Here is a 21,634-nt window from a genome sequence, read left to right as displayed (position 1 = left end):
GGATCGCGCCCTGGGCCAAAGGCAAGCGCTAAACTGCTGCGCCACCCAGGGATCCCCAAAGAGAAGCTTTAATAATAATACTAATCCTTAGGCAGTATAAAAAAGAAACCCCTTTAACAGATTTTAAAGTAAATAATTTTCTTAATCCAAATTAAAACTAGCCTATATACTATATTGAGGCTAATTAGCATATTTCTTTCAATTTAGTGCAGTTTATCCATTTAATATGAATGCCTTTATTTCTTAATGGCTTCCTAGACTTCTAATTTAGTATTTTAAGGATTCAGCAATAATAGAATTTCCATTTATATGTGATGGGCATTCTCTAATTTACTTTTGCCCTTACTTCCATGCAAGTGAATTCTTTTTGGTTCACAGTCATTTTTATGATAGAGCCAATTTCTTACATTGAGATTTATTTTAATGTTTGGATAGAGTAGTGGTTTGCTTCAGTTGATGTTAATTTCTATTTGTTGAGGTATAGCTTACATATAGTGAAATGCTTAGATCTTAAGTGTACTATTCAAGGAGTTTTGACAAATGCATACAGTTGTGTGCCCCACCCACATCCTTAACAAGATACAGAACTTTTCCTTACCCCCAAGAGTTCTCTCATTCACATTTCCAATCTTCCCCTCTCCTTAAGCAACCACTGATCTGATTTCTATCACCATAGTCTAGTTTTTTCTTATTCTAGAATTTTATAAAAAGGATATTATATATTCTGTTCTTTTTTGTCTGGCTTTCTTAACTCAGGATACTGCTTTTGAGATCTGGTAGATTGCCTTTTAATAACATACATACAAATGAGTCTCATAGACCTGAACAAGTCAGAATTTCTTATGAAATTAGACATTGTGATATGCTACCTACTGAATGATGAAGATGGAACTATGTATTTCAGTATCTTTTTGAGACTCTGAGATGGGTTTTCACCACTGAACTAAAATGTTTTTGATCTTCTCCACTATTACTTTGAAATTTCAGTATTCTCTTATAAATTAAATAACTTATTTAACCTAATTGTGACCTTGATCCAAGGACTAAATCACAAAGACTTTGTAATATACATTCATGCTCAGTCTCCTGAATACTGATTAATCCCATCAACTGTTAACAGTAAAACCAACTAACAAATTAGTCATCTAATTTCATTTTCCTTGTATGCCTTTTGTGAATAATTTGCTAGCATAATTTTCAAAGACCTTCACTTTCTTAAAGAAAACAATGTGATTAAGATTAGGTCATTTAGCCAAAATCTTTTTTTTTTTAAGATTTATATATTATTGTCTTATTTATTTTGAGGGTGGGGGAGCAGAGGGAGAGAGAGAATTCTCATACAAACTCACCTCAGAGTGTGGAGCCCGACCCAAGGATGGATCCCAGAACCCTGAGATCATGACCTGAGCCAAAATCAAGAACTGGCCAGTCAATTGACTGAGCCACCCAGATATCTCTTTTTAGCTAAAATCTTGAAGAGCTATTTAAACATACAAATCAGGGGGGCCTGGGTGGCTCAGTTGGTTAAGCATCTGCCTTCTGCTCAGGTCATGACCTCAGCATCCTGGATTGAGTCCCCTGTTGGGATCCCTGCTCAGTGGTCTGCTCCTCTCCCCTCCTCCCCCTCATGCTCTCTCTCTCTCTCACATGCTCATTCTCTCTCTCTCTCTCAAAAGAATAAATAAATAAAATCTTTTTAAATAAATCTTTTTAAAAAGTTCAGAGGTTTCCAACTGTGGGTTTGATGAAAAATAATGACATATCTGATATCATTTAGAATCTTTTTTGGTTTCTTTTCTTTTACATCATTTAGAATCTTATTTGAAAAATAAGTTATATATTTTAAATTTCTGGTACTTTAACAGTGAAAGTATATGGTAATTACTTGTTATTTCTTTCTTTGATACTACACATCTGTCATAGTATTAAATTCTATTTGTACAGTGAGATTTATTAGACTGACAGTTCATACTTTATCTCCTTTTCATATAGAATTATTGATAAAAACTTCATTTTGAGATAATGATCTCACCTCAGCTTAATTGTTTTTAGTATCAGTTCAGTAAATATGTTACTAATGTAATCATTTACTTTCTTAAGAAAATAAAACTTTTGAGTTTATAAAATGGGAGGATAAATATATTTCAGAAAAAATTTGTATGTGTATTTATGTATGTGTGTGTTAAACAACAGTAGTTTAAAAATCAACTTTGGGGAAAACAAGCAAACCAGAAAAAGCACCAACAGATATATTGTTTTTCATTGATCCAGTACCACTTCAGAATGAAACACAAATTTAATTGTGGTAGCAGAGATAATAACTTTCAATTTGATGTATCCTTATTTAACAAAGAGGCATTACAATTTTTAGAAAATATGTTAACAACAGATATGCCTTCCTGAGTCTCTTCAGCACCACAGGCAATTGGGACAGCTCCACTGGCCTGAATAATGAAAAGGTAATAACCTCAGAACAAATAATTATTTTACTGGTACACATGCATTTAACTTTACAATAGATGCCCTCCTAAGGTGCTGCGTGTAAATCATTTTTTAAAAGTTGAATAATCACTTGAATGTTTTAAGGCAACGATTGCCTATAAAAACCCTTTGAAGTATTCTTTTATAATGCAAAACCAATACTGACTTATCTGTTTTGTAAATTAGGGTGTTTCCATATGAGTTTTGTTGAAAAGTGACATATTTATCTAAGTGTAAAAGTTTCTCTGAAAATAATGTGTAAGTATATATAATTCGGCCGTTACAGGATGTAAATGCATTGATATTTTAGTGGTCCTCAGAAGACTGTCAGCATTACTGGGGCTGAGAGTGTGTTTGAATTATACATCCTTCCCCTGCTCTGATGAAAATCAGTTCCATGAAGAGTCAGTGATACTAATCAGAGTGTGAGATATTAATGTGATAGTAATCAGATCCTTGAGATATGTGAGAACTGAGAAAAGGAGATGAAGGCTTACCACCTAGAGATATTGCATCCTTTAGAATAAATATCATATCTTTTTGATTCTCTATCCTTTTAAATGAAGATGTTCCCTGGAATAAGTTATGGTCAAAAGTAGTGCAAGTGCCATCTCAAGCCTAAGGAGGAACTCCCAAATTCTCAGGGTCCAGGTCTGAGTGAAGTTAGCCCAAAAAATTTGTGAGAGATAAACTTAGGAAAGGTGATTGAGGGGGCAAAAATTTTTTTGAGTCCCTGAGAGTTTACATAACATAACCTTAGAGTAATCTTAGTGCTCATCTGAGTGCCTTGGGTCTTGTTAAATTTGTGTTTACTAAACAGACATGGGTTTCTTCAAGACATACCTTTCCAAGACAGCATGGATTTTAGTTTATTTTGTATACGTTAGGCAATTACAAGATGACTTATGTATAGCTTATTCAACACTTTAAGCAATTATTGATTCCACACAATTGACATCAGTTATGCCTATTTTAATTGAAAATTAGTAGTTGCTTACTGGTGTTTTATTCTATGACAGTATTAAAAATGCTTTCCAAAAGTTGGTTTCAGAAGTCATCATCTACAGGATGCAAGTCTAACATTAGCCAGCTTGCATGTGCCATTACCACTCCATTTCTGCCCAACCAGCTTTGCATCTGTTCTCTAAGAGAATGGAATTCGAAGAACAGACCACCTGCCTGCAGTTTTATCTTGTCTTGTTCATATTATAGACAATTATCAGGAGATAAAAAGGCATGTCGAATATTTATTTACAGTAAATGCCCTTCATTCTGTCTGTATTATGCCATGGGATTTAGCTTTCATTTCTGTAGTTGCTCTTAGTATAAGCTTTTCCCATATGATATCCACCTGTTCATCTAGAACTGTGCTGTTCAGTATAGCCACTAAACATGTGACTAATGAGTAATTAAAATGACTAGTGTGAGTGAAGAAAAGGAGTTTTAAATCTTAAGTATAATCAATTTAAATTTAAAAACTGAAGCAGTGTAAAATATTTTCCATTAAGCACAACTTTATTAAAAAAAACACAACTGTATTGTTCTGATAAAGAATTGTTCTGAAAATTTAGCATCTGAATTGCAACGTGCAGTGTAAGTGTAAAATATATACTAGATTTCAAAGACTTAATATTAAAGATATAAACTATCTCATTAACAATTTTTATATTAATTAGATGTTGAAATTATAATATTTTGAGTAGATTGGGTTACATAAAATATACTATTAAAATTAATATAACATATTTCTTTGTACTGTTTTTTAATATGGCTCCTAGGAAATCTATAATTATATAGATGGTTCACATTATATTTCTATTGTGCAGAGCTGATCTAGATCATTCTAAAATGTGTGGCAATTATTCTTCTATGGTTTCATAAAGAGAATATTAGTTCAAGGCTGAGGATTAGTTATGCAAATCTGAAGACAGCAGGATTTTTTTTTCACAGTTTGTGCAACAAGGGAAAGGGCTTCTTTCCCAGTATGACTAAATGGGGGTTTTATATATATATATATTTTTTTTTCTCCCCACCTTAGGTTTTCTCCTGTGCTTGTCATTCCGCTTTGTATGTAGTACATCCTTTCTGGCAATAGGTGTAAGGGCTTTTTCCCACCTTTACTTTTTAATCCATGAAGTATATATTATAAGAAGAGGTGAGCTGATAGTTCAGAAGGATAGTAAAGATTCAGCATGGTATAGGAAAAAAGATGTGAGTTTGAGTCCTTGCTTCCAATTATTTGCTTCATGGCCTTGGGGAAATTGTTTTTTCTAAATTTCAGTTTACTTTACCTAAAAAATGATACCTGGGGTGCCTGGGTGTTTCAGTTAGGTAAGCATCTGCCTTTGGCTCAAGTCATGATCCCAGATTCCTGGGATCCAGTCCCAGGTGGGGCTTCCTGCTCAGCAAGGAAACCTTCTTCCCTTTTTCCCTCTGCCACTCCCCCTGCTTGTGCGTTCTCACTCTCTCTCTCTCTCTCTCTCATAAATAAATAAATAAATAAATAAATAAATAAATAAATAAATATCTTTAAAAATAAATGAATAATAAAAAAGATGCTTAATAGAGAAATTTTGGATATCAAAATTCATGAAATCTAAAAGAAACAGCATAAAATACCTCATATATAGGAGGCTCACAAATGTGTTCTGAACAAAAAACAATCTGAGTTTTCAATTTCTATCTTTACTCAATGACCACATGGAATCATAACTGCTAAGACATATATAGCGATGTGTCTGCCACACATACCAGTTTACCAGATTGATCCCCTGCCTGGTGAAAGGAAGATCCTTCTCAATGATCTCATCTCTCTATAAGTCTGCAGCCTTCCAGTTCTTCCACTTGCATTCAAATTACCACTTAGATTAGCTCAAAAAATTGTTCCTGGTTATGAAGAGGAGAAAGAATACTTTAAGCTAGCACTAATCCCTTTATACACCATGATATTTGGGTACATTTCTTCCTCGCATGGAAATTATTTTTCAGCCTCCTCTGAAGTACTAAAAGTCCTTTACCAACATGAGCCCAGTGCAAGTTAACCTGATATGAGATTTGTTTTGTGCTTTGGAAATACTTGTCAGACAAGCTTTCAACACAGAGATGTGTGATTTACATTAGTTTGCATAAGAAAATGTCACTCCAGGGACAAATTTCTCTCCTTATTCTTTCTTATACTACAGAATAGACAAAGAGGGTGAAGTGGTTGTTTTTTACTAAGTAGAAAATCATTTGGCATTCTCACACACAAAAATAAAGTGCAGTGTTATTAGTCAAACCTTAGTTTTCTCTAGCAATATTCTCAAATGTCCCATTTGTATTACTTTTGTTCTTGTTAATTTTTTAGTTTGAGTGACTAGTGCCAACCAAACCCATTACCTCTATTATCTTCTTATCTTTTAGTATCATTTCATGTTTACAGAGAACTGACTGAAAGGGAGTAGTCAGTGTAACCCTTTGTCTTAGAAGACCTAGTCTTTTCTGAGAACACGAGGTAAGTGATTCATAGACTGAGTCAGGTCCTTTGAGGTGTGGAAAACAAAATGACTCAGACCTGGCTTTTGGAATCTGTCTTCTTTGGATGTAAAAATACATAGATGGGGAGGAGATTTACACAAACAGATTAATCTCAAGGCATAGAGACTATGGTTAAAATGCATTTTAGCCTAAAGGGTGAAGATTCCAAGATACCCATTAGAAGAATCTTTATCCAAAAAGAAAATAATAATAATAATAATAATAATAATAATAATAATAATAATAATTTAAAAAGAAGAATCTTTATCCAAGTCCTTCCCTACCCACCCATCCTCAATGTAAACACTAATTCTTTTAAATTTTGAATACTCAAAATAAAATGTAGAAGTACATTTTTTTAATTCATATGTAGCAGTTGTAGGGGGATGGAGAGGACTGAAAGGTAATAGAATTAAGACAGTTGTAGTTTGAATAGGAGAAGGCAGAGATGTTGCAAAGGTAGATAAACTCACAGACTTCTTTGCAATGTAGTTAGCGGGGAGAGTTGGGAGAGAACTTCAGTTGTGGAAGAGATGCGATCAGGGATTTTGTGTGCAACATCATCTTTTAAAAGTCAAGTCATGGTTATCAGACAGCTTGCCATAGAATCTTAATACTTTAGTCTCATTTACTGTTCAAGGCAGTAATTTTCTCTTGGACATTCCTGACAAAAGATCATCTATTTTGTATACCATCTATCTTGTGGGTCTCCTGCTACAGGTTAAGGTGGGATTGGGGTTCTATTTGATAGTATTTTCTACAGAAAGCTGAAAATGCCAGCTTTGTATCTGCTTTTCAGGGTTTCCTGAGGGAGCTGCTAAAATGGGAGAAGTTTCTAAGGGCCATGTTACTAATAGCTGTAGAAGCTCTGTTACCCACAAAGCAGAGCTTTTGAGTCTATACTTGGGCTTGAAGCCTAAATAGAATCTGCTCTACTTTCCCCAGAGCAGATTTCTAAGCACCAGAAAGAACAAATGTGTCCAGCAGGGTGTGGGTTTAGAGGAAGCAACGAGACTAACACCATGTAGAATCTGAAAGAGAATAGCACATGCTTTTGCACTTTTTGAGGTATAGTAACTCCATCCAATAGTAAAGTGTGGTCAAATGAGTGGCTTCAATTTTGACCAGATTATCAAATTCTTTCATGATGGAGAACTAAGAAGTGAATGAAAAGAGGTGGACTTGGGAGGGGAAGTGCAGTCCAATAATCACCTACTTTAAAATCTGTGTATTTTTTCAATGCAGTCTCTTCTGTATTTGGACAGCTCAAATTCTCAGAAAACTTTTTCTTATATTAATTTGCTATTTGTCTCCTATATTTTGCTCATGGAGCCCAACTCTACAGTCTTGAAATAAATAGATGATGTGGGAGAGGATTAGAACTTAACTTCTCCAATATTTTAAGACAACTACTCATTACTATCCAGTGTACACTTTGAAAATTGGGACATTATTTCCAATCTTCCTATTTCTAAATCTGTTTTCTTAATTATTTAAAAAGACTCCTAACAATGGTGCCACAATCATATATACAAGCAGAACAGCAATCATTTGGGTCTTATCCTTGAACTCATTGGTAGAATCTAATTGCTCCCCCATTCTCTCCTCTCCTACTTTGAGTTTATCTTCCTGGATAATCATGTGTATTCTTTTAGTGTGAAGATCATTCTTTGGAGAGGAAAAATTTAAAGTACCTGGTCCTACTTCCTGTGCTTCACACCTCTTTTTGATTTTATTTTATTTTTTAAAAATTTATTCATGAAAGACACACAAAGAGAGAGGCAGAGACCTAGGCAGAGGGAGAAGCAGACTCCATGCAGGGAGCCCGATGCAGAAATCCATCCTGGGACCCCAGTATCATGCCCTGGGCCAAAGGCAGGTGCCAAATCGCTGAGCCACCCAGGGATCCCCCACACCTCTGTTTTAAACAATATTCCTAAACCTGCTTTGTTATTTCTCTAGAAAGATCATAAATACTGCAATTTTAACCCACAAAAGGCAAAGAAAACTTCATAGGTTATCCTTGGCCTTTTATGCAAGATTTAGTTAATGACAGTCTTCTATTCACCTGATATTATTCAGAACAACAGCAATAATAAATATTTACATAGAGCTTACTCGGTTCTATGCTCTGTTCTGAGAACTTTATTTATATTTACTCAGCTGACATTAACAGTTGCTTTAGGTAGATATTAATATCTCCATTCTATTGATATGGAAACTGAAACTCGGGGTAAGTGGCTTATGCACAGGCACAAAACCAAAACTGGTGGAGCTGAGGTTTGAGGTTGAATTTTAGTTAGGTAGTCTGGCTCCAAGGTCCATGGTTTTTTACCATTACACCATGCTGCAATGTCTACCTATGGAAGTATGCATCCTTTTATGTTCTTTCCTGTTTTTGTGAACCTTATTTTATCTTTTATACCTTTTTAAACTCTGAGCTCCTTAGAGATTGTTCAATGTGGCCAAATTTCTTTAGGTCCTCTGAATAGTCTCTGAATGGAAGAGAGTATTTTCCACCACACATAAAACCCACACGAGTACTTCAAATGCACAAAACTCTGTGTCAGAGCCTGAAGGAGAAAGTATCACAGTATAAGTAATGTCAATAAAATTCAAAGGAAGATAAAACCCTAAATATTTTAAGGTCAGATGCTAGAATCTACAAAAACAGTGTCCTGGTTAAGCAGTGAGGGAAAGGAAGTAGCATAAGGCAATTCAGCGGGGGAGCAATGTGAAGCCAACAGAGTTAAATCAGGGAAACTGGTAGGTAAGTTCTACAAATCCAGTTATGGAGAAGACACCAGAAGAGAGGAATAGAGAGGGCTAGAAATTCTCAGTTCTCCTAGAAATTTAAAAAACCTGAGGACCTAGTACCCAGATCTAATTGGGTTTCTAATACCATTCTCCAGTAAGAAGAATCAGGGGTCATTGGAGAAGAATCAGGGGTCATTCCCTGCATGGAACTATGCAGGGAATGTATGAGACAAGCCTGTAGCAACTTGTGATAGAAACTAAGAAAGTACCTGGGGGTGTGGATGTGGGGCAAAGAAGGAAAGGAAGGGGAGAAGGGTAAAAAGAAAACACCCAAACAAAACACAGGGATATTTCACAGGGATACAGGAGCCGATAGAAAAAGCTCCCAATGGCCAAAGCCAATTTTAGCAACAAAATAATCTATACTGATATGAATAAGTTACTAAATAAATGAGAGAATAGACATATCACCCATGTGTACCTTTAATAAGATATCCTAAAAATGGCACTTTAGCACTATGGTCTTCCTTTCCCAAACCCATAACCACAGTCTAATCATAAGAAAAATGTCAGGCAAATCCTGATTGAAGAACATTCTGCAAAATATCTGGCTAGTATTCCTCAAAACTCTCAAGGTCTTAAAAACAAGGAAAGTCTGAGAAACTATCATAGCCAAGAGGAGCCTAAGGAGATATGACTAAATTTAATGTGATAACCTAAATGGGACCCTGAAACAGAAAAAAAAAAGGACATTAGGTAAAAATAAGAAAAACAGGGCATCTCAGTGACTCAGCTGGTTAAGCATCTGCCATTGGCTAGGTCATGATCCCAGGGTTCTGGTCTCACATTCCAGGGGAGCCTGCCTCTCCCTCTGCCTCCCTCTCTGTCTCTCATGAATAAATAAATAAAATCTTCTAAAAAAAAACCCTAAGAAAAACAGAATTAAATATGGGTTTTGATTCATAATACGTGCCAATATTGGTTCATTAACAGTGACAATTGTGCCACATTAGTGTAATATGTCAAAAACGAAAAACTGGATATAGGATAAATAGGAATTCTTTTTACTTTTCTTGAAATTTTTCTGTAAATCCAATTATTCTAAAATAAAAAGTTTCTTTAAGAAAATCAAGGGCAGAGGCTTACCTTTATCCAGCCAATCTTAAAAAGCTCTGGAGGAAGTGGCCCTGGTACTTTATAACATCATCAACAAAGGGAGGGTCTTCTTAAGGTAAGATAATAGAGGTCCCCCTGACATAATGATGTAACAAAGTCAGTATAAGACCAGCCTTTGACTATCCCATTGCCCCTTCCTTCCCTATGGTTCATTCATTACCATCAAGTTTCTGATTTCCTGGAATAATCTAGTCTCAAATTTCAACATTATAACTTTTTTATATCATCCTTCATTTTACATCAGGTGCATGTGACTATCTGTGTGCATGAGTGCATAGATTGATAAAGGAGCAATATTAATTAGAGTATAATAAGTACTAAGGGATTTAAAAAGGCGTAAGTTGATATTCAGACTCTGCTGCACACACTCACATCTTGGCATTCCAGAGACATTGACCCTGCTACTAACTTCTTTATTAAAGGATAAAGTATTAAAATGCTTTAGAAATATGAGTAAGAGAGAGAAAGCCCCTTGAATATCCCTGCGGGATTCCCAGGCTGTCTACCGGACCCTTCTAGCTTAGTCCCTAGGGTTCACAAGTTTCTCAGCTATTTGTCCTCTCTCAAAGACATTGACTCTGAGGTTTGTGGGACCTTTTCTCAACTCTAACGAATGGGATTGTGGTCTGTTTTTCTCCATGTACTTAACAGCTCTTTCTGTGAGGAATTAGATTCTGTATCTATTATTTCTTGTATTGTTTCTGATGGAGGCCCAAGAGGGTACCCAAGCTATTCATTTGATAAGGACATACCTATGCTTTCTACTCTGCACTCTGGTCCCACCTGATGAATAGATCCTTCATACATGTTTTCTCATTTTGAGTTACCCGAGTTTGCCACATTTTCATTTGAACTTCAACCTTCTTCATTTCCAAGGTACAACATTCTCCTCTCTTGGTCTCAGTTAAGCCCTCATTTTAACAAAGTTTCATTCTGGCCCCTCATGCACCAGAGTGTATACAGAGTACATAAATCTGTTTGCTTTGTCATGCTATAGAACCTGTGCCTTGGTTCTTAGGAAGGAACAGGTCTAGACACCATATTGTGATGGTCTTCACTGTAAAAGTAATCTTAGAGGTCACTTTCAGTTCATTACATTAAAATAGAGGTTACAAACTCATATGCCTACAGGGAGGATATAAAATAAATGAACCATTGACTATATTTCCTATGCTTATACCTTTCATCCCTGTGACTTACACATTCGATCACTGGAAGCCTATATTCGATGGTATTGTAATAGCATTGCGTGGTGACAGATAATAGCTACACTTCTGAGCCTAGCATAACAATTAGAGTTTTTGAATCACTGTGTTGTGTACCTGAAACTAATGAAACATTGTGTGTCAACTATATTTCAATATAAAAACAAAATTAATGAGCCAGGAGGGGCTGAGGTCAGGAAAACAATAGTTCAGGCACTAACTCTTGGTCTTCATGTCAAAGATACAACAGAGAGTAGCAAGGACTGTGACATACTGGAGATCCTGGTCTCCAGAAGGCAGCCGCTGCTCAGCTGTTGCCTGTCATTACTGCTAGGCCAGACCTATAAAATTTTCTTATATTTCAAGACAAGCCAGAAGGCAAGACTGTTATGCTTACTCTTTGAATTCATTACCTGCATTTATTTTTTTTAATATAAAATACTGATTAGTCTAAATAAAACAAATCTGGAAGCAAGATACTCCTCACCTGCTGCAAGAGTGGTGCCTCTGTGTTTCAAGGAGAAATAAAAGTGCAGGAGACTGTCTTCATGGTCCTCACGCTGTGTAAACAGGATTAATATCCCAGTTATAGGCTAGCAGTTTCACAGCAACCATGTAGTTATTACGTGTTGTATATATGAAATTATGTCATAATGAGCTATCTCATAACAAGATTGTATAGGCTGTAAAATCATTTTATGGTTCCAAAAGAGAGCAGCTTCTGAGTTAGTTGACAGTGCTTATTGTTTCTTTCCATCTCACTTACTTTTGAATTTAAGAAAATAAATGTTCGCCCAACACTTTCTTCTCAGTTCCAAAGTTTTACAGTGGTATAGAGTGTTTTCTAATCTTATTAAAATAATCTTTCCCATGTCTTCTCTTCTCTTATTTCTATCTATTTCAACCTCCCTGCTGCTAGTGTCCCCACTAGGGTAGTTAATGTGCTGGAGGTGTGAGGTCAATTCATCATGGCATTTTATAGTTCCTTGTCTACTCTATATGTGAGACAGGAATTTAATAAGTTAAGGTTCTCCAAAGACAAAACTTGTATTGTTTACACATTTAAGAAAATATTTAGCCAACTCCTCTAAGACCTAGAGGAAGAGATGTGAAAATTAGAGATAAACCCGTTTTCTGTAATTTTCCTGAAAATATTCTTTCCATAGATGATCTGCATCAACTATTATGTGTAATTCTTGATTGATTCCTAAATCTAACTTGTAATCATATTTTCAACTGCCTGCCAGGTATCTCTGCTGGAATTACCTTTGGCATTTTAGGGTGGCTCAAGTCCACTCACTATCCTATTTTTGACATGCTGTTCACTTCCCACTGTATTGAGCTTTGAGCTTCAGGGATCAGTCTAACACATCTTTCACCTTCAAACCAACTAGTAGCCAAACCCTACTTCAACATCTGAAATACATGTGAGATGCAACTTTTTTCAGTCCTTCCACTTCTTATAAGGACTTTTACACTAGTTTCTGAGCTGGTACTCCTGCCTTTGTACTGCTTCCTTTCCAATCAGCTATGCACAAACTCCCAATGTTATTTTCTTTAAAAAGGAATGATAATTTGTTCTATTAAAAAACTGCCAAAACACTCCCTTGGCCAGGGGAAGTGAGAGAGAGTAAGCACAAGCACATTCAGTCTCTTTATTGTGGTATTCAACACCTAATACATCTTTGGAGCCTCATCTCTTACTTCATCCCCTCCTGAGCCCTGCACGGGAACCATACCTGTCTGTCTTATTGTTCCTTTTTCTTCTGCTCATTTAGACCTGTGTGCCTTTTTCCTTGTGATTCCTTCTTTGTGAATGGATTCTCTGGTTTACTTTGGATTAGCTAATGCCTTATTCACAATTTCCTTTTCTGTGAAGCAGGATATTTGTTCCCTTCTCTGAATTTTTTAATACCTAATTGATACATGTCCTGTGGCACTTTTTACAATTTTCCTTGTTTTAGTGTTTTTTTTTTTCCCACTTTCTTTTTAGGGTCCAAGTCTTTCTCATCTTTCAGCTTAACATGTACCTTGCACAGAGAAGACAGTCAAATATTAAAAAAAAAATCAATTTAATAATTAGTTGAAAATTTCTCCTGTTAATGAAAGTTTGGTAAAATCAGTAAAAAAAAAAAAAAAAAAAAAAAAAAAAAAAAAAAAAAAAAGGTCAGTATTCACTATATTCTGTGAGATATCTTCTCATAGGTGTTGGAATGGTCTGCTATAGTGGAGTAGGGGAGAGGAAATGTATATAAACATGGGGAATTCCTAGAATGATCTTATTTTCTATTTGATTTTTTCCAACTTTTCTCATGTCCTTCAAAGTTTATTCAAAGAGGGCAGCCCCGGTGGCGCAGCGGTTTGGCGCCGCCTGCAGCCCAGGGCGTGATCCTAGAGACCCTGGATCGAGTCCCACATCGGGCTCTCTGTATGGAGCCTGCTTCTTCTGCCTGTGTCTCTGCCTCTCATTCTCTCTCTGTGTCTCTATAAATAAATAAATAAATAAAATCTTAAAAAAAAAAGTTTATTCAAAGAAAACTTTTATACCAAGGTGAAAATTAGGTTTAAATTCCACCCTAATCCAACCAGGTAACTATTTGGAATATGGGGAAAAACAAAACCAAAATATACTACCATTGCATTTGTGAGAGCGGAGGCTCTTTTTCCATCTTATCTTTTAGAAGCATAATGTGATTTATAGTCATTTTGAAAGTATAGAACTGATCTTTTCTCATGGTCTAATGAGGACTCAGCCTGTCTTCTGAAGTATCTTAATTAATAAGCCATCTGGGCAAGAATGGCCCACAAGTGTATGCTGGAAGAGCTTCAGGCCATTGTTCTCTTTTTGGTCACCTTGCAGCCTCAATAAACATCTAGGAGCTCTGTTTTCAAGGTGGTGCCTGGCCCGATGTCAGGATTAACTCTTAGAGAAATATTTTAGACAGCAATATTTTCATCAGAAGTATTGATAAGATTATGATTTGGAGGGATAACAAACTATATATTACTAAATAGTCTGAGAGAAGGAATCCTCGGGTCTAGATAGGATCCTGCCTTGGTCTTATTTGGCTCTACGTGGTCCTGGAGTCCTTGCATATGCCAACAATATATCACATAGTTTTGATGGGCACCATTGTTGATTGGTACCACCTTTGTCTGTGCCCAGGCATCTGGCCAGAATAAAGAGTAGGAGACAAATGGCCATTTGTTACTGAAAGTAATGGATCAAGAGGTATATAGGAGGATTCATGCTGTGGAGTTAATGATGCCAGAATGATGGAGGAACTCCATGATTTCCATAGTAGAAAGGGCCTGAACTTGAGGCTGCAGCTTTGTCTGTTGTCTGTTCTGGAATTAGCTAATGAGGCTTTCTTTGTTTGAGCATTGGAAAGCCTCCAAAACCCACTCGGGAGGGAAATTAACAAATGTCTTTTTTGTTACCTCTGGATAAATCTTCATGATGAAATGCACAGCCGTTCCACCTCTTCAATCTTCTCCCTTCTTCTTCCCCGGTGGACACTCAATTACTGTGGAGGCCTAAATAAATAAATAAATATTGCAGAGATGAATTTATTCTTTGTTGCGCTTTATTTTATTTGTTTTTAAAGAGTAAGGACTAGTTACAAGTGGTTGTGAGGTTCACAGTCTTCAGATGATACTTTTTTTTTAAAAGATATATTTAAAATAGAGAGAGTGTGCACGTGTGTGTGCATGCACACACTAGGAGGAGGAGGGACAAAGGGAGAGGTTGAGAAGCCAACTCCCTGCAGAACACAGAGCCCCACTCGGGCTAGATCCTACGATGTGAGGATCATGACCTGAGCCAACATCAAGAGTCAGTTGCTCAACAGACTGAGCCATCCAGATGCCCCTCAGGTGATACTTTAAATAGACCACATTCGTGCAAACATTTATGATTATTTTAGCACAGTTACTTATGTAATTTATGATCTCCAGCAGCTGCTGGCATTGTCTGCACATGCAAATGTGCCAACCGTGGCAGTTACCTGACTCATTTCAATTAGCTTGGACATCTCAAAGGGTCATGGTTAATGTTTTTCTCTAATAAGTTCCTGCATGAATTTGATTTTTACAAGGTAAGATAATTCTCTTGTGGGCTTTTTTCATTGATTTTACTGATCTGTGTTCATGTTGGAATTTCCAGTGAATGCATTGTCAACAAGTATTTGTTGAGTATCTATCAAGTGCCATATAATATTTAGATTATTGGGAGTGCCAAGATGTTGAATCCAAACTCATGGTTTTCAAGAAACTCAGTAGTAGGCAAAATAAATATATAAACAAATAGTTATAGTCTGATATACACATGCCAATGCTTTAGGCATACTGTAGTATAAAGGAAATGATAAGCTGGGACACACTTTTATTAAGTGTTACTAGGGGAAAATTATGAGGAAGGGAGTTTTAGCAGAGGCAGTTATGTTACAGATGCATATGACAATATATGCTCCTGCAAGTAAATCATTTTAGTGAATCTACTTTGATGAAAGGGTAAATATTGTTCATGAAATGTTAGGTTAGATATATTCAGATGTGTTTATGTGTATGTGTGCACATGCTCATTTGCATTTGTGTACATGTATGTGTTTGTGTTTGTACTCTGTCAGAATAAAATATATTTTTTGGATTTAGCAAACACATTTGAAAGCTATCCGTGTAAGTAATAGAGATGACAAAATTCAGAAAGCAACATTTGTATACATTTTATATATGCAATTTCATTTTCTAAAATCTAGTATAATAGTCTTTTCAGATGAAAAACACTGGGGTTGTGGCAAAGACAGCCTTCCTCCCAGCCAACAATTTGCTCTTCTAACTCTTGGGAGGAAAAAAAAAGTACTCAGACTGTGTGAAACTTCAGTTCCAGAGAGACAGAAGAGACTATGTGGATTCAGATACAATACTAAGCTATTTTGGCAAAGTGTGACTTAAGGAGCCACTGTCTCCTACAGTGGAAAGGAAGAAAAATTTGGGATTTGCCTTTAACTCCGTTTTTTGTCTTGTTTTATTTTTTTCTAGGAACACATCTTTCCTGGGTAAAAAAAAAAAAATAGAATTTAGGTAATTCAAGCAGAAGTAAACTTTATTAAGGCCACAGGGAACAAAGCAGTTTGAGCCACATATTTAGATGTTAATCTAAGAAGTCTTTCTTATAATAAACTAGGTCCTGTGATCCTATAAATATTTTTCCCTCCATGAGATCACTCTGATTATATTTTCAGGCTACTACTAATATAATCTCATTGATAAATATCCTCAGATTTAGGGATATTTATTTTCTTTAGATTCAGTGCTTATAGTTTGTCTTGATATTTGCTATAAAATTATTGCTACACATCACATCATAAATGGGTCTGTATAAAGCAAGGTTTCAAATTTTGTACAACTAATATACTTTTTCTAGAGGAAAGATGACAAAGAGAGTTTGAAAATTTGGTGACCTTTGGATAACATTATAATCTGGTTTGTCTTTCCTCATTGAACATGATGCTGTGAAATTTTAAGATTAGATTTGGATTGAGGACAAATGAGTGGTGGAGCTGGTAGAGGGAGAAAGGGTCGGAGAAGTTACAGAAACTGGCAAGGGTATTGGAGATGGTGAATTAATTTTCTATCATTGAGGGACATTGATGACCTCTGTTATATTTTCCTTCTTTGTTTAAACAAAAAGAAAACCAAAAGGATAGATTGACTGTTCCTGCTAGAGCTCTCTATAGCAGCTGCATTGTATTCCCATTTTGTAGTGGAGATAAGAAGGGGCTTTCTATAGACAGGGTCTTGAATCTGATGCCCATGGATTTTTGCTGGTACTAGTTCAGCTGCTACCCTGCCTGGCAGTGGCTGGTGTCCAGCCAGCCTAAGGCACCTCTAGTTTCCTATCTCATGGGGCAAAAAAGTGCCAGATAGAAATGGGACACAATTCCAAATGCCTGTAAACTGAAAAACACCTCTTTATTTGTCGATTTTTTTCTTCATATACTTAGAAAAAACTATTTTGTATAAGACTATTAGGGATATTCTGAATAAAAAGTATTTACTAATTGCCATTTCCAATTTATGCCTCATATTTCAAGACCCAATTCTGGGACCATATGCTTCAAAATGTTCTCCTATATATAATTCAGCTGACAGTGATCTTCCCCTCCTCTTGGGCCATAATTTTTATTGATTCAGTTCCTCAAAGAGAGGCAGTACATTGTGGTAAAGAGAAAATTGAATTGCAAATTAGAAGACTCAGGTTCTAGCTCATGATCATGCCTATATGTATTTTTAGTAACATAATTCAACCCCCAGGTCTTCATTGTGACTCAGTGTGGTGAGTTTATGTGGAAAGCATCCACCACATGATACTGAACTGAAAAGACTTAACCAAAACACTAAGGATGGGTGTCCCAGGGATGTACAAATGGGAAAAACCCTTATCGGCCTGCACCACAAACTGGAAATGACTCATCCCACCAAAATAGGTTGAGGTCTTCTTAACACAATCTTAAGACCAGAATGAAGTCCTTTCAGAGAAAACTCAGACTGGGGAGGGGGGTAGACCAAGAGATTAAGGCCTTCAAATGAATCTATTGATTAGAAATTCTAGTAAAAAAAAATCAGTTGATAGAAATGATTAATGTCTACTTAGAGACGTTATTTTGGTCATGTGTAGAGAAGAAGGCTAATTAATAAAGTTTTGAAGCAGTAAGAGGGACTCTACCTCATGCAGCTGGAAAAATAAAACAATCAAGTCTGGCAATGGCACTTAGAGATTATCACTAGATATTTAATGAGGAGGAAATAGAGACTGATAATTTACTGAGCATCACTTATTGATCCATTTATATTACTATGCAGAGTAAATGGTATACATTTTCCTATGAAGGATCCTAGTGTGGATTTAGTTGACTTTAATTGATTCATATGTTCATCGAATATTGATTGCACAAATACTATGAACAGGCTACTTTACTAGCAATAGAAATACCAAAGTCAATAACCCAGACATGCTAATTTCATGGAGTTTACTATGTAGAGAGATTTGGAGATTAAACTTTGGATACACAAATAGTGTTACATGTTGTGCTGATGATGTGGACATGACTTAACTGTTAGAATCAAGATTCTGATACCCATAGAATGGGAAAATCAAAAAACAAACAAAACAAAGTATGCAGCGTTCTTTAAGAACATCTTCTTTATAGATTTTGGAAACTAGCCCTTTATCTGATATGTTATTTGCAAATATCTTCTCCCATTCTGTAGGTTGTCTTTGAGTTTTGTTGACTGTATCCTTTGCTGTGCAAAAGCTTCTTATCTTGATGAAGTCCCAATAGTTCATTTTTGCTTTTGTTTCTTTTGTTTTCCTGGATGTATCTTGCAAGAAGTTACTGTGGCCAAGTTCAAAAAGGGTGTTGCCTGTGTTCTCCTCTAGGATTTTGATGGAGTCTTGTCTCACATTTAAATCTTTCATCCATTTTGAGTTTATCTTTGTGTATGGTGCAAGAGAGTGGTCTAGTTTCATTCTTCTGCATGTGGATGACCAATTTTCCCAGCACCATTTATTGAAGAGACTGTCTTTTTTCCAGTGGATCGTCTTTCCTCCTTTGTCGAATATTAGTTGACCATAAAGTTCAGGGTCCATTTCTGGATTCTCTATTCTGTTCCATTGGTCTATGTGTCTGTTTTTGTGCCAGTACCACACTTGATGACCACAGCTTTGTAGTACAACCTGAAATCTGGCATTGTGATGCCCCCAGCTATGGTTTTCTTTTTTAAAATTCCCCTGGCTATTCGGGGTCTTTTCTGATTCCACACAAATCTTAAAATAATTTGTTCTAAGTCTCTGAAAAAAGTCCATGGTATTTTGATAGGGATTGCATTGAACGTGTAAATTGCCCTGGGTAGCATTGACATTTTCACAATATTAATTCTGCCAATCCATGAGCATGGAATATTTTTCCATCTCTTTGTGTCTTCCTCAATTTCTTTCAGAAGTGTTCTATAGTTTTTAGGGTATAGATCCTTTACCTCTTTGGTTAGGTTTATTCCTAGGTATCTTATGCTTTTGGGTGCAATTGTAAATGGGATTGGTGCAGCCACTCTGGAAAACTGTGTGGAGGTTCCTCAAAGAATTAAAAATAGACCTGCCCTACGACCCAGCAATTGCACTGTTAGGGATTTACCCCGAAGATTCAGATGCAATGAAACGCCGGGGCACCTGCACCCCGATGTTTCTAGCAGCCATGTCCACAATAGCCAAACTGTGGAAGGAGCCTCGGTGCCCATCGAAAGATGAATGGATAAAGAAGATGTGGTTTATGTATACAATGGAATATTACTCAGCCATTAGAAACAACAAATACCCACCATTTGCTTCAACGTGGATGGAACTGGAGGGTATTATGCTGAGTGAAGTAAGTCAATCGGAGAAGGACAAACAGTGTATGTTCTCACTTATTTGGGGAATATGAATAATAGTGAAGGGGAATATAAGGGAAGGGAGAATAAATGTGTGGGAGATATCAGAAAGGGACACAGAACATAAAGACTTCTAACTCTGGGAAATGAACTAGGGGTGGTGGAAGGGGAGGAGGGCGGGGGGTGGGGGTGAATGGGTGACGGGCACGGAGGGGGACACTTGACGGGATGAGCACTGGGTGTTATTCTGTATGTTGGTAAATTGAACACCAATAAAAATTAATTTATAAAAAAAAAAAAAAAAAATCTTCTTGAAGAAAACATATTGTTATCTGGGTAAATTACATGTTAGGAAAGTACTGTGAAGCACTTAACAGACTTGAAGTGGTAATGTTAGGTAACTAATGTGAAATTGTATGGCTATTACAATTATATGTTGGTATTTAGCATTTTGCATTTTATTGCCTTTTTTTCTACAATTAAATGTAAAATCCTTAAGAGAAAGGAAAATAACATTTGTTGATCTCCTACTATGCTCTAGTCAGGGTACTGGGCTCTAAACCTATGTTACTTCTTTTAATTATGAAGATTGAGAAGTACTTCTGATGTTCTAGGCATCCCCTACACCATCTAGTATAATGTTTTGTATTTGTAGGTATTTCAAAATATTTGTGTCAATTGACTTATCACTTAAACTACTTCTAAAAGAGTAAATGTAGTCTTTCCCAGCAGACTCATGTCCTTCCTTATTAGGCATGATAGCTCTTGCCATGTCACCTTCTCAGAGAGGCAGGGCAAAGACATGGTCATTTTTACACTATACATTTTATATGTTTTTATGTTTTTGCTCACTTATTTCTCAGAGCCTTTGTGGAGCTAAAGATAAATGCAGTACCCATTTATTCTTTATCCTTTGAGTTCTGGGCTGAAAGCTGCCAGTGCCTGAAAATGGTGTAACTTCTCCCATTGGAAAGAGCAATTTGCCAATGGGATGTGCTATAACCCCTTCTAGAGTGAGGTTTCTTAAAAAGGGTACATTTAGCTGTTGGTTTGTTGGATTGCTACCTGGAGAAAGATCAGACCACTTCACAAGGGAATGACTCAACTTTCGGAAAATCAAATTTAGGATGCAGTTTCAGTGAAAAAGAACTATATTTTTCTTTGTTTTTTTTGAAAAATTATAAGAAGAGCAAAACCAATTCAAACACTTAGGTTCTTTGTTCTTAATTATTAAAGAGATGGAAGTAAAATATTATAGAAAGTGCATATGGTACATATTAAGTGAGAAAGGCAAGATAAAAATTGTTTATGAGCAACATGCTCCAAGTAGATAAAAAGCTACTCCAGGGATAGCTCCCTTCTGTACAATATACAATTTTTTTTTCTTAATGACTAAAAAGTCCCAGGGAAAGGAGAACCACCCAAAATATGGCAAAATGATGGAAAAAGTAAGCACACTTTATACAACCATGTGAAGAAACTGCCAGTTCTTCCCCACCATACCCATTTTCTCTTTTTCTTTTAATAAATCCTCAGTATTATTTACAATGACACTGCACCCAGCTTTAAAACCGAACGAGAAAAGATTTCCCAACTTCCCTAGCAGCTAAGTGGGCAAGCAATTTAAAGTTTGACAAATGACATATCTGCACTAGCATTCAATGGTACAAACAATTCAACTGCTTAAAGGGATCTGCCTTTGGTGTAAGGGACACCACTTGCATTTCTTGCTGCCAGGATATGATGACTGGAACCTCAGCATTCAAGCTGGATCATAGAGTAATTTTAGGGTAGAAGTCGCATGCTGAGTAGAAGTGTCTGGATCTTACTTGACTTTGTGGAAAATTCTGTATCAGTCTTAAACTACCTAATTCTGAATTCTTTTATATGAGAGAATAAATCTTTGTAGTGTTTATACCACTATTTTTTGTATCACTGTTGTTCGCACTGAGCACAATTCCTAATTACTACATATATAAGCTTTGCTCAGGTTCTAATCAAGTGTCTTACCTCCAACAGGAAAGAGCTTAATTCTGAGCAGCTTCTGGACTCTATGAATGTTCCAGCCTTCA

At 36.2% G+C, this 21,634-nt stretch overlaps 1 protein-coding gene across 4 annotated transcripts in view; it reads left to right on the top strand.

Moving 5' to 3' along the window:
* NRXN3 (neurexin 3) overlaps window positions 1-21,634 on the top strand; it is a 1,478,719-nt gene that overhangs the window by 1,232,963 nt on the left and 224,122 nt on the right. The window lies entirely within an intron of this gene.

This window comes from Nyctereutes procyonoides, unplaced genomic scaffold, assembly GCF_905146905.1.
Source record: "Nyctereutes procyonoides isolate TBG_1078 unplaced genomic scaffold, NYPRO_anot_genome, whole genome shotgun sequence".
Classification (NCBI taxonomy): Eukaryota; Metazoa; Chordata; class Mammalia; order Carnivora; family Canidae; genus Nyctereutes; species Nyctereutes procyonoides.
The sequence above is the reverse complement of the archived record's forward strand: the minus strand, read 5'-3'. Positions and strand labels throughout refer to the sequence as shown.